General features: G+C 37.0%; 1 pseudogene; it reads right to left on the bottom strand.

The window, feature by feature from the left end:
- Positions 1–3,538: 3,538 nt before the first annotated feature.
- On the bottom strand, positions 3,539–17,000 carry LOC100592853 (annotated as a pseudogene).
- Positions 17,001–17,603: the final 603 nt, after the last annotated feature.

Raw genomic sequence — 17,603 nt, 5'->3', positions numbered from 1 at the left:
CTTGCCCACGCCTATGTCCTGAATGGTATTGCCTAGGTTTTCTTGTAGGATTTTAATGGTTTTAGGTCTAACATATAAGTCTTTAATCCATCTTGAATTAATTTTTGTATAAGGTGTAAGGAAGGGATCCAGTTGCAGCTTTCTACATATGGCTAGCCAATAAGAGCTATCTACGACAAACCCACAGCCAATATCATACTGAATGGGCAAAAACTGGAAGCATTCCCTCTGAAAACTGGCACAAGACAGGGATGCCCTCTCTCACCGCTCCTGTTCAACATAGTGCTGGAAGTTCTGGCCAGAGCAATCAGGCAGGAGAAGGAAATAAAAGGTATTCAATTAGGAAAAGAGGAAGTCAAATTGTCCCTGTTTGCAGATGACATGATTGTATATCTAGAAAACCCCATTGTCTCAGCCCAAAATCTCCTTAAGCTGATTAGCAACTTCAGCGAAGTCTCAGGATACAAAATTAATGTACAAAAATCACAAGCATTCTTGTACACCAATAACAGACAAACAGAGAGCCAAATCATGAGTGAACTCCCATTCACAATTGCTTCAAAGAGAATAAAATACCTAGGAATCCAACTTACAAGGGATGTGAAGGACCTCTTCAAGGAGAACTACAAACCACTGCTCAATGAAATAAAAGAGGATACAAACAAATGGAAGAACATTCCATGCTCATGGGTTGGAAGAATCAATATCGTGAAAATGGCCATACTGCCCAAGGTAATCTTTATATCAAGATAATTTGCAGCTGGATTTCAGAATTAAATGTAAAAATAAAACCATAAAACTACTAGAAGGTAAATTAAAAAATAATTTTGTGATGGAGAAAAGTTGACTGTATGAAAACAAACTAGTGAAATCAAGAACACAAGACAAATTGATAAAATATATCTGCAAAATATAACAGTAAATAAAAATTAATGTCTTTATAAAGAAGTCTAACAAAGGAAAACACTAACATCCAAGTTAGAACACATGTAAAAACAAGACTAATTCTAACCCTGATAGAAAAATGGGCAGAGTTCAGGCAGTCAAAAAAAAATACTATGGCCAACTAAAGTAAAAAATATTTAACGTCCTTTATAATTAAAGAAATGCTAATTAAAACAATGCAGAATTTTATACCTACCAGCATGGAAAAAACCAAAAGGACTAAAGAAAACTCCATAAAATTAGAAACAAGCAAAGAAAAACTACACACACACACACACACACACACACACACACACTTTGGACCTGGTAATACTATGTCTAGGAATTTCTTCTAAAAAAAAGAACCAGATAAGTATGCGAATAAAGGTATAAAAGGATATCTATGGCAGGGTTGTCTGTATTTGTGAAAAATCTTAAGCGACCCAAACTTTGAACATAAGCATAGTATTCTGCAGCCACTCAAAATTATGAGGTAGATCTTAAATTGGCAATATGAAATGATAAACATAACATATTCATAAGTGTAAAAGGTGAGACATAAAGCAGTGATAAAAAGACAGCAGTGCTATAGTTGCCAACTCAGGCTGAACAACATACAGTAGGAACTATGGTAGATGTTATGTTCAGATTTTTTACAGATGATTACTTTACTAATTGTCCATAAAGAGGTATCAATTAAGAAGTCATCAGAATCATAATTTTATTATGAAGAATAAGATTACAAACTTAGGAAAACTGTATAGGAGTGGATGACATCCTGAAGCATCAGATCATAGGTGGATGGAGTGACACACCATCATTTTATGCATATTTAACCAATGTTCCTTATGAGGAAATCTAGGTATGGAAAAGGGGAAGTGGCAGAGAGCCAATTAGTAAGAAGATGGGGTGGAAAGAATGCTAAATACGGAAAATATGAAGTTGGGTTTTGCATGTGTTATTTAAGATTTTGGGCAAGACACACAAACCTCTATAACCCTCAATTTACTTATCTATAAAATAGGATGATAATCCCAACTTTGCAGATTTGTTGTAGGGAATAAATGATATAAGGACTCTGCATTCCAAAGTATGCTAAGTTACTGTCAGTATAAAAACACTGATTTCTAGTGTGCTGTACAGTGCTCTATCATACTAGAGTGGATATATTCTTACAGGCAAGGACAAAGCCACTAACTCACATATACTAGTGGAACTTATTTCTTCAGTAGAAAAATATGAATTAAATGAAGATCTCACAAAAACAACAGAAGAACAATCTTACAGTAACAGAAAAGGGTTTCAAAGTATAATCAACGGGGGTGGATTAAAAACATGATTGTCTTGTAAGTTCTTTTTTGTCTTTGTTTTTACCAGCTATTTTTGCATAAAGAACATACTAAAATGAAACTTCATGGGGGAGGGGTCTAGGACAAAAATATATATGAAATTTAAACCTGAATCATATCTTATTTATGGGGAAGAATTAAGAAAATCTCCTCTGAATTAAATTATAGCTTGTGGTGGACAAATAAGACTGATAAAATAATTTGCTAATAGCTATTATGTATATTGATGCTGAGACTTTAGTCAAAACAAATTAGGAATACATTATCTAGGCTACAAATGCTACCCTTCCTCCTAGTCACAAGGTGGGAGAAGCTTCCTATGATAACCAGAAAGGTAAATGGCAATATAAAATCTTAACTTTTAAAATGCCATGTTGTAATGAGTTTCATTAAAATGTACGTTTTAAGAAACTTTCCAGTCTATAGGACTAAAGAAAGAGTGCCTAGAACTTATCAGAATATCACCCTTGCAGCTGAATCAAGATTAGAGAAGGAACTGAAGTAGGATTTAATGCCTAAGTACACTAAGGTACTTCATTACCAGCGCTAGTTTATTAAGGAATAGTAAGTTCTCCATTTAGCTTAGAATATTCAGATGAACCAGCAAGGGCAGACAAACAGTGAGAGGCTGGAGGAGACTGGGGAGCCCTCATTCCAGTGACAAGTGTTTTTTTCTCCCCCAGAGGCCGTAAGAACAAACTCCTACAGAATTCTCATTTACTTCAAAGCAGAAATCTTCCAGCTTGTCATTAACTTACTCTGAAATCTATAGCAGAAAACCAAAAGAATCCAACACTAAGAAGTATTTGCTCCTTTACAAAATACTCCCCCCACACTGCAGACATTAGGAGAGATGCAAAATGAAATGATGAGATGAATAAGGAAAAAGGAAGAAGCACTGCTTATATACAAGTTTACTGAAGAAAATGTACCTATGTAAATTTCATTATGTACAAAGCAGCTTTCACTTAACTTTATGAAGTGATTAACTGATAAAACAAGATTAAAAGAGTGGTAAATACTGGCATGAATTATTCAACCACAGCAGTGATATCACCAGTTATGCAATTCAACCAGTGTACCAACCCAAAGGAGCCATCTGACCCCCGTTTCAGTGTCATCCTCCTAGCACCCCTAAGGGACAGCACCCAGCTCTTAAGATAGGGCTAGAGAAGAGAAGGGAAGGGTAGAGATGGGAAGGAATCAAGAGGGAAAAAAAATCTGCTAAATAGCAAAACAGAGACCAACAGATTAGTCATACTTTCTTATCTCTGTTTCATCTTCATGGTTCTCTGTTCCAGTGAGTACCCCAGTTCTCTGGCTGTTTCTGTGAGTTTTTCATCTATGTTTTTCAAGAGATTGGTATTCTTCTTATCTGTTACTTCTTTAAGTTTTTTCATCAAATATAATCTTAAAAAGAAGTAAAAGTCCTCATTATGTTGCAGGCCACTATACTAAGTACAAAGACCTTTGGAAGTTGAGCCAAGTTAAAAATGTCAAATTCCATGCAAGAATAAGTCCACAGAATACTTACCAACACTTTTCTCAAAATCCCTAATAGTTTTCTTCAAATAAGAGAAAAGCAATATTAATAAAAACTGCCAGTAACAGAGAAAATATTGTTCAAATTTATATTAGCACTCTAATGTCTACAATAGAGATATAAGAAATAGTTACAAAGCTGAGATTAGTCAAGTTTTAAGTTGTATTACTTGATACTAAGATATGGCATACTACTTTGGAGAAGTCTGACCTAACAGAAAAAAAAAGTAGACATCAAAAAAATTTTTCAGGGGCCAGGTGTGGTGGCTAACGCCTGTAAGTCCAGCACTTTGGGAGGCTGAGGTGGGCGGATCACTCAAGGTCAGGAGTTTGAGACCAATCTGGGCAACATGGTGAAACCCCGTCTCTGCTAAAAATACAAAAATTAGCTGGGTGTGGTAGCATGCGCCTGTATTCACAGCTACTCGGGAGGCTGAGGCATGAGAATCACTTGAATCTGGGAGGCGGAGGTTGCAGTGAGCTGAGATTGTGTCACTGCACTCCAGCCTAAGACTCTGTCACACACACACACACACAAAAAGCGAAATTCCGTCTCAAAAAAAAATTTTTTTTTTGCTCTTATTGCCCAGGCTGGAGTGCAATGGCAGGGTCTCAGCTCACTGCAACCTCTGTCTCCCAGGTTCAAGCGACTCTCCTGCCTCAGCCTCCCGAGTAGCTGGAATTACAGGCACCTGCCACCATGCCCAGCTAATTTTTGTATTTTTAGTAGAGACAAGGTTTCACTATGTTGGCCAGGTTGGTCTCGAACTCCTGACCTCAGGTGATCTGCCCACTTTGGCTTCCCAAAATGCTGGGATTACAGGCATGAGCCACTGCGCCTGGCCTTTTTTTTTTTTTTCATTTTTAAAGAGAGGACACTGTTACAATAAGGTCAATAGATTTTTTTTTTAATGTTGAAATTTGTGTTAAGAAAAATTTAGAAAACGTAAAAGGAAAGCAAAACTACATTATAAGCTTATACAAAAGCATAATCCAAAGTAGTTTTCAAAAGTATATAAATATACAGCATGTTAATACCACTTATGGAAATAATTTTATATTTTATCATAAACAGGTTAAGATTTTTGCCATCAATGTAAAAGTTCAGGAGTAAAGTAAAGAGTGGGAAGGGGTGCCAGACTCCCAGGAAGAAAGTTGCAGGGAGTAACAACTCCTAGGAAGAAACTCACTTCTATTCACTGCCAGCATCTGAGAGTTTGTAGTATTCCCTACAACACTGTTATCAAAGGGCTTAGAAAATTTATAGTAGATGCTAGTCTTAGCTTCATTTTACTTATCAGGAAAAAAAAAAAAGGCACAGAAGATAATCAACTTACCCAAGTTCAGAGAGCTAGTGGATTAAACCAGTAGAGTTACCAGTACAGCTGGTAGATTAAAGTGCCACCCACTATTCACAATAGCAAAGACTTGGAACCAACCCAAATGTCCATCAATGACAGACTGGATTAAGAAACTATGACACATATACACCATGGAATACTATGCAGCCATAAAAAGGATGAGTTCATGTCCTTTGCAGGGACATGGATGAAGCTGGAAACCATCATTCTAAGCAAACTATCACAAGGACAGAAAACCAAACACTGCATGTTCTCATAGGTGAGAATTGAACAATGAGAACACTTGGACACAGGGCGGAGAACATCACACACCGGGGCCTGTTGGGGGATGGGGGGTTGGGGGAGGGATAGCATTAGGAGAAATACCTAATGTAAATGATGCGTTGATGGGTGCAGCAAACCATCATGGCACATGTGTACCTATGTATCAAACCTGCACATTGTGCACATGTACCCTAGAACTTAAAGCATAATAAAAAAAAACAAACTGCCACAGAAACCCAAGCCACCAAAATCTAACTTCTGATTACAGCACACAGTTATACTAAATCTTACTTTCAATTATTACCAGCTGTATGTCTAGAGGATATGTTTATATCAACCATAAAATGCAAATTTGATGTCAGTCTTATGTGAATCAATCTTTACAGTCTTCCTCAACACTCTGGCATGGCATATAGCTATTCAAGTACCCTGTGCTGTGTATTTCCACACTTTCACACACATACTGCTCCCTTACCTAAAACATCCTTCTTTCCTTTCTTTCTAGTAAGTTCTTAGGCATCCATCAAAGCCCACATAAAATATCCTCTTTTACCTCCACCACTACTGAAGGCACTTGGTAGCTGCCTTCCCATACATATGATATTATTAGGAACTATCTCTGTAAGTTTTTGTCTGCGCCTAAACCTACTCTAACACCTTGCTGTGTCACGCTTAAAGATAAAGTGCAATGTGCAACTGAAGCCATAACCATGAACATGAACATTTTGTGCTGTTACTTTAAATCCATTAGAATGCCTTGAATGCAAAAGAATTTGTACCCATGCATGTTGGATGGCATCATGCAATGGCCCTTTGGAAATAGTGGTTCACTAAATTATATAGATGTAAATGTTGAAACTTATATATCAAATTCACTCCATTACATGACATTAGAAAAAAAGCTATCAAGCTTACAGTGGTATTAAAAGTTTCTCAATCTATTTTTTTTGTTTGAAACCTTGAATTTTATCACTTGCAAAAAAATAGTCAGTTGTTTTCTTTGGTTCATTTGAAAAAATTTCTGCCAGTATCTAGACCCAAATAACCAGACTTTGTCAGTGAGTCAGTCTTTCTAAAAGTGGGAAAAAGTTCATCTCAAAACTCAATCATACAAGTGCTTTTTTTTCCCTTGAGACAAACCACAGTACTTCAGTATGAGAAATGCTTTCTATGTATTTCCTATTTCACCACAGAATGTTAAAGAGATATACTCAATGGTAGACTGCTGACACATGTATACTCCATCACTGACGTTTTTTTCCAGGGACAGGGTCTTGCTATGTTGCTCAGGATAAACTTGAACTCCTGGGCTCAAGCAATGCTCCCACCTCAACATCCCGAGTAGCTACCATGTCTGGCTCCATCACAAACATTCTTAAATACTTTTGCACGTACTGCTGTGAATAATGCAATGACTGTTGCTACTCTTGTGGCACTATCTTGATTCCTGCCAAGATGACAACAGTATTATCCACCATTACCTTTGTGCCATTGGTGCAAAAATAATATTTTATTATCACAAATAGTTTTGACCCTAAAAGTCCCTGACCCAAGGTCAAAACTATTTGCCCTAGTTATTTTAGGAAAAAAAATAAGGCAGAAGGAAAAAAAATCATTCCCAACTTTGTTGTTCAAAGATATTTAAAAATTGAATACGTTTATTTCCAAATGCATTACACAGTATGAAATGGAATCATTCTACACTATTGTTATTTGTCCACTTCATAACAAATTCAACAAATCAATACCAAGGTATTATAGTATACGGATAGTTTATATTTACCTAATCTCCTCTATTGCTGGATATGTTGCCAATTTTTCATTTGATAAACAATCTGTAATAAACACACATATTTCTGTATCTGTCCAAAATCCCTTTGATGAATATCTGGAAGTAGAATTGTTAACTTAGGGGTATAAATGTGTACTTCACACGGTACCTGGCAATATCATCTGTCAAGAAATCTTAGAATACGGTGCTTTAAACATTTTTCAAACTGCTTTCCACAAAGGTTTTACCAATTAACACATCAGTAACGGTTCTTATATCCTAATCATCATTGGTTATTACCATTCTTCAATCTTTAAAAATCTTTGCTGGCTTAATTTTCATTTCTTTAGTTACTATTAAATCTTTCAGAGACAATTCTTTCTCTGGGCATAAAAATTTGTTGATCAAAGGTCTGCCTTGAAAGACCTTACTCCATCTGCCATAAAAATAAATTTTAAAATATATAAAGAAATTAGGTGTTCTGACTAGCTGATTTAAGGAGGTGTTACCCAAAAAACTAAAACTGTCATACTTTAAAAGTACTAAAATAGTTGTATCTCAAGTAATTTTTTTACCACTGTGTTCGAGACAAATTATTGAAGGTAGTTCCTCAAGTAGTCACTTGCTGATCTTCACCTAAATTATAAATATTATCACTCATGTATTTTTTTTCTTTTTCATTGTCTGTGTTCTCCAATTAGCTAAAAAAAAAGGATACCAGAGGAGTCTAGGGTTATGTTAAATGACCACTATTATATTATCTTTCTTTTAAAAAAAGATTTCTATTAAGACAAACATAACTAACAATACAAATGAAAACTTAGGTTTGTTTTTTTAAAAAAGACAGTCTCACTATGTTGTCTAGCCTGAAAAAATTAGGTGTTTTTACGTGCCAAGGTATTGTAGAATTAATATTTATGGAGCATTTACTCTGGGACAGATACTGTGCACAAAACAAAGCCTCTGCCCTCATGGAACTTAGATGCTAGTGCAAGAGACAGACAATAAGCAACAGCTTCTAATAAAGATGGAACCAATTTAAATTGAATAATAAATCCAAAGAGTTTAAAAGAACTTACAAATTACAAATACCAAGCAAGGTTTTATAGGAAACTGAGAGGTATTAGAAAAGGTATTAGAAAAGAAAGAACATTTTTGGACATCTACAATGTAGCTGCCCTGTAGATACACCAGTAGTATGTACGTAGCACAGTTTGAATTTGCTTTACTGCAAATTTGTATTATCAAATCACAGGGAACAAAAGCCCTTTAAAGAGATAGTACTAAAAAAGGTCAAATAAAACATAATCTACTTGTATTTGAAGTGATAAAGTTTGCTTTCTTCATTACAATGCAAACTACACAGCCGCTGACAAATGAAATCATTTCAAGTCATGTCTGTGGCTGATATAGCATAGACCGGCTCACTCAGCTCTATTCCAACCCCTTCCCCATGAAAGTTTGCTGCATTTCCCATACTACTCTTCAGCCCAGTCTCCACATGGGATCTAGCTTCTTCCAAGCAGCTGCAATAGTTTGAAATCTCAGAGGCAGAAGAGATACCAGGAGGAGGCTATGCTTCCACGATCTCCATCAGTGAGCACTGCTGTAGAGGCATCTGATAGTTCTGCAGCAGCTGTAGCTGAGATCTCAGCACCTGGTTCTTAGCTTTATGGGGGCTGAGAGGCAAAGGGTAGGGCATCCATTTACCTGGCACAGGTTATATCAAAGATAATATGGTCCTAGAGCCACCCATTGTGGCAGCAGTTCTTGATTTCCCAGCTTCCTGATGGTGGCAGAGAGATAAAATCCACTGTGAGCCACACAACTGTCATTCCTGGAAGCTCAGCCTGCCCCCTCAGCCATTCCAAGGATTTTATGAGCATCTCTTTTTACTTTATTAAACCTTTCCGTTTGAACTATACACAAGTAATGAAATCTTAACAAGTGTTTAAAATCAGATGTCTAAAAAAACTTGATTTTGCTATGGAACATCTGAGGTCGAGTATTATTAAGTAAAATAGCTACATTAAGAGGTGTAGTTTTTGGTGAAGAGTGACAAAATAACAGTATAGATAAGACTACCTGCAAAAGTCATGGAAATTATCTTTAGAAATCTGCAATTATGGGCTTTTGTTTTGTTTTTTTTGGAGATGGAGTCTCACTCTGTCGCTCATGCTGGAGTGCAGTCGTGCCATCTCGGCTCACTGTGACCTCCGCCTCCTGCGTTCAAGCGATTCTCCTGCCTCAGCCTCCTGAGCAACTGGGATTACAGGCGTGTGCCACCATGCTCCTGGCTAATTTTTTATTTTTAGTAGAGATGGGGTTTCCCCATGTTGGCCAGGCTGGTCTTGAACTCCAGATCACAGCAATCTGCCCACCTTGGCCTCCCAAATTGCTGGAATTACAGGTGTGAGCCACTGTGCCCAGCCCCTCAAACCCCCTTTGTAATGGACTAATATAGTATAAACATTGTAAAGCTACATAAACATAAGAGAAACTGAGATAAAATATTCTTACTTGACTGCAGCAAATACATTATCTCCATTTGGAACAATTATACAGTTTTTCTTTGCTTCATTTATACCAACATATATAGGAAGTTCATCAGGAGAATCCCTGTTTGAGCAAAAGACATTAAAAATTTAGCTGCCCATAATTTATATTATCAGGCAAGTGGGATTTTAGGTCTACAGACAACAACTTACACCTATTTTTTTTCTCTTTTTTAAGGCCTCTTTTATAAGGGCATTTTTTAAAAATTGAAACAAATTTATCGTTTTAAGCTCCAAGTTTCTTTGGAACATCTACGATAAATCTTAACTTATATAACGGAACCTAAAACTAAGATTCTTAGGACCTAATTGCTTTTATACTCAAATACAAAAAAAGGAAAAACAAGAAAAAGGATTGTAAAACATTGGAGATGAAAGGATCCTATTCATGTATATAACCAATCCTTTTATTTTAAAATTGAGGAAACAAATACTGAGAGGTTAAATTACTCAGCCAAGGTCCTAATAAGTTAGGACCTTGGCTACAGTACAATCAATTCCTAGCCCCATGTGCATTCTACTGTACTACAGTACTTCTTCCTGGGCACGTTTCTTCTATTACCTTACATTTAATCTTCACTTTAAAGGACAGCATCTCTACTGGTACAAGTGGACAAGGTATTTTCCTCCTGAAGTTTCTCTATTTCCTAACCTTCTAAGTATCTTGCATGAATTCATTTAATTCTCATAATATTCCTATCAGGTATGTACAATTATTATCCCTATTGTTACAAGACTGAGTCACATGATACAGGGTCACACAGACAATAAACAAGAGGACAAGTGTGACTCCAGAGATCACTCTTAGCTCCCAGTTGCCACTCTGGCACCTGGAAGCACATAGCTTATTAAGCACAAGTCACAACAGCTGCTTTAAATTATCTTTCTTGGGCCAAAAGAGTTATTCTGAACCCAAAAGGGGAAAAAATAGTTTACGAGGAAAGGAAAAACCAGTGAGATTAAACCTAAAGAGTTTACCCATCCTAGGGAAGGTTAAAATGGTAACAGCAAGAACAACAGATGGCTCATATATCCAGGGGAAAATATGCCTTTCACCTTGGGTAAGGCTAGTGAATATTTATCCTCATTCACAGGACAGGAGCTGTATTTTAGAGGTAAAGAAAAGATCCTTTACCTGAAATACCCCATGTGGTACTGAGTTTATCTCTAATAATAATGGTCTGGAACTCAGCAGGATCATGGTAAAACCTCCAATGAAGGTTAAAATTTGGGCCTGTTGATTTTTTTCTTCATTTTATGTTTCCCAGCAAGGATATTATAAGGATCAACTAATTGAAGTCCAATGCTTGCAGAAAGTGGATCTATAAAGAAAATAAATTTAGACAATACTTTCTGGAGACAGGAAATAATGCTTTTAGTGAGTAAACTATAAGCTATTGTCTTAAAAAACTTTCTAAAGTAAAAGAAAGTCTTGAGTTATGTGTGAAGATGTCAGTTACAAACATTCAATGGAAAAGAAGTCAGAGTAACAGAAAACAGGATTTCCTCTGAAATTTACCACTGTATTAACATCTCAAACATTCCTGTTGTTTCGTATTTTAGCCAAAGCAAGACTAGTTTGTATTCCTATAGGCCTATTACCACACTGCAATTAGCCTCAAATACTTGTAGTACACACAGGTTAAGGGAGAGAAAGATAGCAAAAATGTGTGGATTAAGAGTAGCAAAAAACAAGCCAGGCACGGTGGCTCATACCTGTAATCCCAGCACTTTGGGAGGCTGAGGCGGGCTGATCACCTGAGTTCAGGAGTTTGAGACCAGCCCGGCCAACATGGCAAAACTCTGTCTCTACTAAAAATACAAAAATTAGCCAGGTATGGTGGCTCATGCCTGTAATCCCAGCTACTTGGGAGGCTGAGGTACGAGAATCATTTGAACCCAGGAGGCAGAGGTTGCAGTACGAGATCACACCATTGCACTCCAGCCTGGATGACAGGGTGAGACTCTGTCTCCAAAAAAAAAAAAAAAAAAGTAAAAACATTTGGGCCACTGCACTCCAGCCTGGGTGACAGAGCAAGACTCCGTCTCAAAAAAAAAAAAAAAAAAAAAAAAAACATTTGTATCCCCCTTTCCTCTACCTCAGCTAATCACACCAGATTCCCCTCACTCTTTGACAATCTATTTGGCCAACCCCAACCCTAGATGATTGTCATCTTCCTTCTCTATTCACAGATCACAGTCAGTGTTACTAAACCACAAAAACATGAAGTCTGTGCAATGTACAATGTATGACTTCAAATGGGTCCTTGCTGCTTCCAAGAGGGAGGGGAGCACTCCAGTCAGGACCCAGTTTTATAAGGAGGCAAGGATGAAGAAAGCAAAAAAATTCCTGTAAGAGGTAATAACATGAATAGAAGCATGGAGATAATTGGACAGGAAAAATAGTTCAGCACAACTGGAGCTTAGGAGAGCATACACTTAATTTTTAAAGCAACAAGAAAACTAAAACCATCCATCTCATTAGCCAAAGATAACACGGTTAATACTCTAATATACAGTAACAAATTTCCATACTCTCCACCCCCATGAACAGATACAAATATGTAACAAACTGAGATGGATTGTTTTGTAATCTGCTTTTGTCCTCCATCCTGACCCACTTAAATTTTTTGAATATTTTCCATGCTATTCAATGTTATTTTACATGATTTTTTAATAGGGCATGATACTGCATTATAAAGAGGTAACCATCTATTCTCTTACTGATGGACATTTACTATTTCTTTTTTCTGTTCTAAAAATGTTTCAGTGAACATCTTTGCTAATGTTTGTACAGACATGACTATTTTTAAAGAAACTGCTACACAGTTCTGTTCTGATCTATTGGCAAAATTCAGAATATGTATCAATATACATTTCCATCAGTAGTGTATGACAGTGCTTACTAGTTAAAAATTTTAAACAGTACAAAAGGTATATAGTGCAAAGTAATGATCACCATTAACAGTTTCTTTCTCCTTTCAGGACAAAGTAAGCACATAGAAAAGTATAGAGGGATATGTGTGTACTCCCCCCTTTTTAAAAAAATACTAATGGTAGCATAAATCTATACACTGTTCTTTTTCAGTTAACATATTTCAGGCATGATAGTTTATTATTTCCTAAAAATCTGCCTCATTCTTTTAAAACAATTAAGATCTACTGAAGACATGTGTTATTGGTAGGCATTTAAGCCATTTCCCATTTTTTTGTTTAAATATCCTCAAACAATTCTTAGTTTATCTAATCCATAAGACAAGATTTTTCGTTTGTTTGTTTTCTTGACTGGTATTTCTCTTTTTTTAAATTATACTTTAAGTTTTAGGGTACATGTGCACAACGTGCAGGTTAGTTACATATGTATACATGTGCCATGCTGGTGTGCTGCAGCCAGTAACTCGTCATTTAACATTAGGTATATCTCCAAATGCTATCCCTCCCCCCTCCCTCCACCCCACAACAGGCCCTGGTGTGTGATGTTCCCCTTCCTGTGTCAAGACAAGTTCTTGGAAGCAGAACTGTTAAATCATATTCAAACTCCTGCCACATATGAAAGTGTTTACCTTCCTTCACATTCCCCCAGAATGTGATGAAATTATTTACCTTTGCCAATAAAATAGGTGACAATGGCATTACTACAGCATTAATCTATATGTCTTACTATATTTTCTCTTACTAGAAACATCTTGGAAAATATTCCTTTTCTATGAACTGTTTATATTCTTGGTTAGGTTTTTTTTTTTTAAATTATTTTATATATATACATTTTTTTTTGAGACAAGGTCACGCTCCGTTACCTAGGCTGGAGTGCAGTGGTGTGATCTCGGCTCACTGCAGCCTTCACCTCCCAGGTTCAAGTGATGATTGTGCCTCATCCTCCCCAGTAGCTGGAACTACAGGGGTGTGCCACCACACCCAGCTAAGTTTTGTATCTTTAGTAGAGACAGGATTTCACTGTGTTGCCCAGGCTGGTCTCGAACTCCCGACTTAAAGTGATTTGCCTGCCTCGGCCTCCCAAAGTGTTCGGATTACGGGCGTGGGCCACCATGCCTGGCCAATTATATTTTTTAGAGACAGGGTCTTGCTCTGTCACTGAGGCTGGAGTGATCATAGCTCATTGCAACCTTGAACTACAGGGCTCAATGAAGGATCCTCCCATCTGAGTCTCCCAAGTAGCTAGGACTATAGGCACATGCAAACCACACCTAGCTTTTTTATTTTATTATTTTTATTTTTTTGTAGAGAAGAGGTCTTGCTATGTTGACCAGGTTGGTCTCAAACTCCTGGTCTCACGCGATCCTCCTATACTGGGATTACAGAGTGTGAGCCACCACACACAGCCCATTTCCTATTACATTACTTTTTCCATTTATACAAGAATGATTCTGGAGCAACTCACCAGCTGGTTTTTCAGAATCAAGTTCTTCACAGAACTTCCAGAAGTGATAGAAATCTTCAGGTAAAGAGAGCTTATAATGATTTTCTACTTCTTTTCGAAGGTCACTGGAGACCACTGGAGACATCAGCTTCACAGAATTTATTTTTCTTCACATCAACTGTTTTTTCACTCTGAAAATTGACACACAAAACTTCAGTTCTCCAAATTGTCTTTAGTAATTTCAGTAAGTCTCCTTGCATAACAGTATCACTCACTCTTGTTCACCCAACTCTATGAGATAGTATATGTGTTTTCTTTAAAACTCTCTAAATGGTAATTGAATAAAATCTGGGAATTCATTTGAGCACAGAAAAACAGAGGAGTTTATATGGTGGTTAAGAGGAATACATACAGCAAGTCATTAAATATATTTTTCTAAGATAATGGAAACCACGAAAAACAAAAAGGTAAAAATGAAATGGTAAAGAACAGGAAGAGAGGAATAAAGAAAGGGCAGGTTTTGCCCTCTTTTGGTTAAAGGTGTGAGTCTTTTAAACAGATTCATTGATCACATCAGAAACAAATAGTCAGAAGTAACTGGATATAAGCAATTCATCAGTTAAAAAGCTGTTTCTTCAGCAACATCCAGAGTTGTGTCTGAGCTATTCACTACAGTCATTACCCATCCTTAAAAACAGATACCTCCCTTTTGATTTTCCAAATAAAGAGGGAAGGTTAGTGACAATGTTAAACATCCACAGTTCCTAACAAAGTTAGCAGAATAGCACTAAACTCTAGGACAAAAATGCAATTATTTCAGAAAAGGCCTTTTAATACCAGGATTAGGTTACAATACTCATCTTTAGCACCACCACAATATAGATTCAGTATGCTAGGTTTTATAATACCTATCAGATATTTGATAAATTTCTGTAAAGATAATATGCTTAATTGGAGGTTACATATGTTTAGTTTTCTAAGAGGCAATCTGTTTTTCTTTCTAGGAACCTAGATTCTTTCTTTTTGTATTAAGTTCTTCCTTTTTTATTCTTCCTACCTAGAGCAGTGGTTCCCAACTGGTGGTGATTTTGCCCCCCCGCCCCCGCCCCCTGCCCGGGGACATTTGGAGACCTAGTTAGTTGTCACGAATTGGAAGAAGGGTGCTAGTGGCATCTAGTGGGGCAGAGGCCAGGGATGCTCAATGTCTTACAATGCCCAGGATAGGTATCCTCAGCAAAGACTACTGGCCCCAAATGTCAACAGTGCTAAAGTTGAGAAATTCTGAGCTAGATGTTTCTCATATTTATATTCTTCAATTTTCCCAGTAGGCTGAAGTTTATTAATGTTATGTTAGGTATCACTCAATATCTACAAGATGTATTTATGAATCAGATGACATAAGAATGATCACGATGGCAATGATTTCAAGAGCAAACAGAACAAATGCCTATTGGTAGAATAGTTATAAGGCTTCCAAACAATAGACTATTACACTTAATATTACATTTGACCCTTGAGCAACAAGGGTTTAAATTTTGTGGACCCACTTATGCATGAATTTTTTTTCCAACCAAATGCAGATTGAAAAATAACAGTATTCTTAGGATGTGAAATCCACTTAGAGAGAGGGCCAACTTTTTGGATACTCAGGTTCCACAGGACCAACTTTGGAACTTGGATATGTTCGGATTTTGGGATATGTGAGAGTCCTGGAACCAATCTCCTTCATTTACCAAATGGTTACTGTATGGCTACACAATATGGACCTATCTATATTAAATATTCTTAATGAGGAAAAAAGTTCTTGATTATATGCAGCATGATAGCCTTTTTATGAAGTTCAAAAACTAAAAATAAATATTGTTTAGGTATACATTCATAGGAGATAAGCCTATTTTTAAAAGGCAAGGGAAAACAAAATTCAGGATAGCTACATTGAACATGAGTGACAGGAAGAAGGCTGAACGGAGAGGAGAGGGACATGTGTAGATGTAGAGCTACTGTTTCAGTTTCGGGGTTGGGCAATGGGTTCACAGGTGTTTGTTATATTACTTAACATAAATAAGCTCAAAAACAATCATGAATTGAACAATAGTAACAGTTTATTGTGCCAAGGATTATAATGCATCTGATTTAAAAAAGAATTACGTTGAACGAAAAGGCTGTTGAAAAATGAATCCAAAAGTAAGTATAAATAGCAAATAGTAATAGTAAAGATAATATAATAGTAAAAACAAGTAGTAAGTCATACTTATTGAGAACTTATCTTGTGCTATTTCACTGTTCTAAGCACCTTCTGTGAATTAACTCATTTAATCCTCAACTATCTCATGCGCTAGATACTATTAACCTCATCTTACAGCTGCTGAGGTTAACTTCCCTATGTCCCTAAATAGGAAGTGGAAGAGAAGGGATTTAAACTCAGGTTTAAATCTGGCTCCACAGCAGATTCTCAACCACTTCATGTTGCTTCTCCAACTGCAAATACAGAACAGTAGAACATATGAAGTCCTGAGCTATCCTATCTTCTGTTTTTATAGCTGTCTTTGGTCAGACTTTCAAAGACTGGCTCCAACTGAAGATGTTAGAAAAGACTTAATCTGCCTTGCTGAAAGGCAGTTTTGCTTAATGGTTAGGTTGCCTGGGTTGAGTCCTGACCCTGATTTCCAACCTTAGGCAAGTTACTTAACCTCTCTGTGCTTTGTTTTCTCATCTGCAAAAAGGGCATACAGTACCTCTATCATAGGGTTGTTACAAGGAATAAGTTATTATATGTAAAAATACACAGAACAGTCCTAGGACATGATATGCAAATGCTGGTCATTATGGTTATAGTCTCTGTAGACTCACCTTCATTTCTGGTACTGTATTTCTAGTTAAGCACCTCACGCCACCAAAGCAGTTCTTCACTGAATCTTCAAAGAATTTTTTCAGCTCCGCCTTAACTCACACACTAGTTCAGCATCTCCATATCCCTAACAACTAGAATTTAGGACAGCTGTTCCCTTCAGAGGCTGCATTTCTCCTTTACCCTGGTATTCCTAGAATGCATGACCCAATACGAGGAATGCCTATACACCTGGCCCTTTACTAGTTAATTAAGCCCTCCAAGAATGTCTCACCCTGTCCGATTTATAACATCGCCAGGCTAAGTTTTCTAAAACTTTAGTTATCACAATGGCACTTCCTTCCTATCTGATTCCCTTTATTGCTACTGTAGTGGTTACAGAACTTCCGAAATCGTAGTGAAGTACGAGATAGTGCACATACTTTTTCCCCCTACCCCTCATAGTGCTTTTATGATCAGGTCCCTCTTACTTTCCCATTTCTCTGGCTCCAGCCAAGCCGAAGGCTCCGCTATGCCCAAACATCTCCTACACTTTTACGTCTCAGACTCTTACTTCTCTGCCTTCAAAAGCCATTTTCAAAGAGTTGCCTTAAAAGTCTTCTTTAACACCC

Source organism: Nomascus leucogenys, chromosome 1a (genome assembly GCF_006542625.1).
Source record: "Nomascus leucogenys isolate Asia chromosome 1a, Asia_NLE_v1, whole genome shotgun sequence".
In the NCBI taxonomy this organism is placed as follows: domain Eukaryota; kingdom Metazoa; phylum Chordata; class Mammalia; order Primates; family Hylobatidae; genus Nomascus; species Nomascus leucogenys.
The sequence above is the reverse complement of the archived record's forward strand: the minus strand, read 5'-3'. Positions and strand labels throughout refer to the sequence as shown.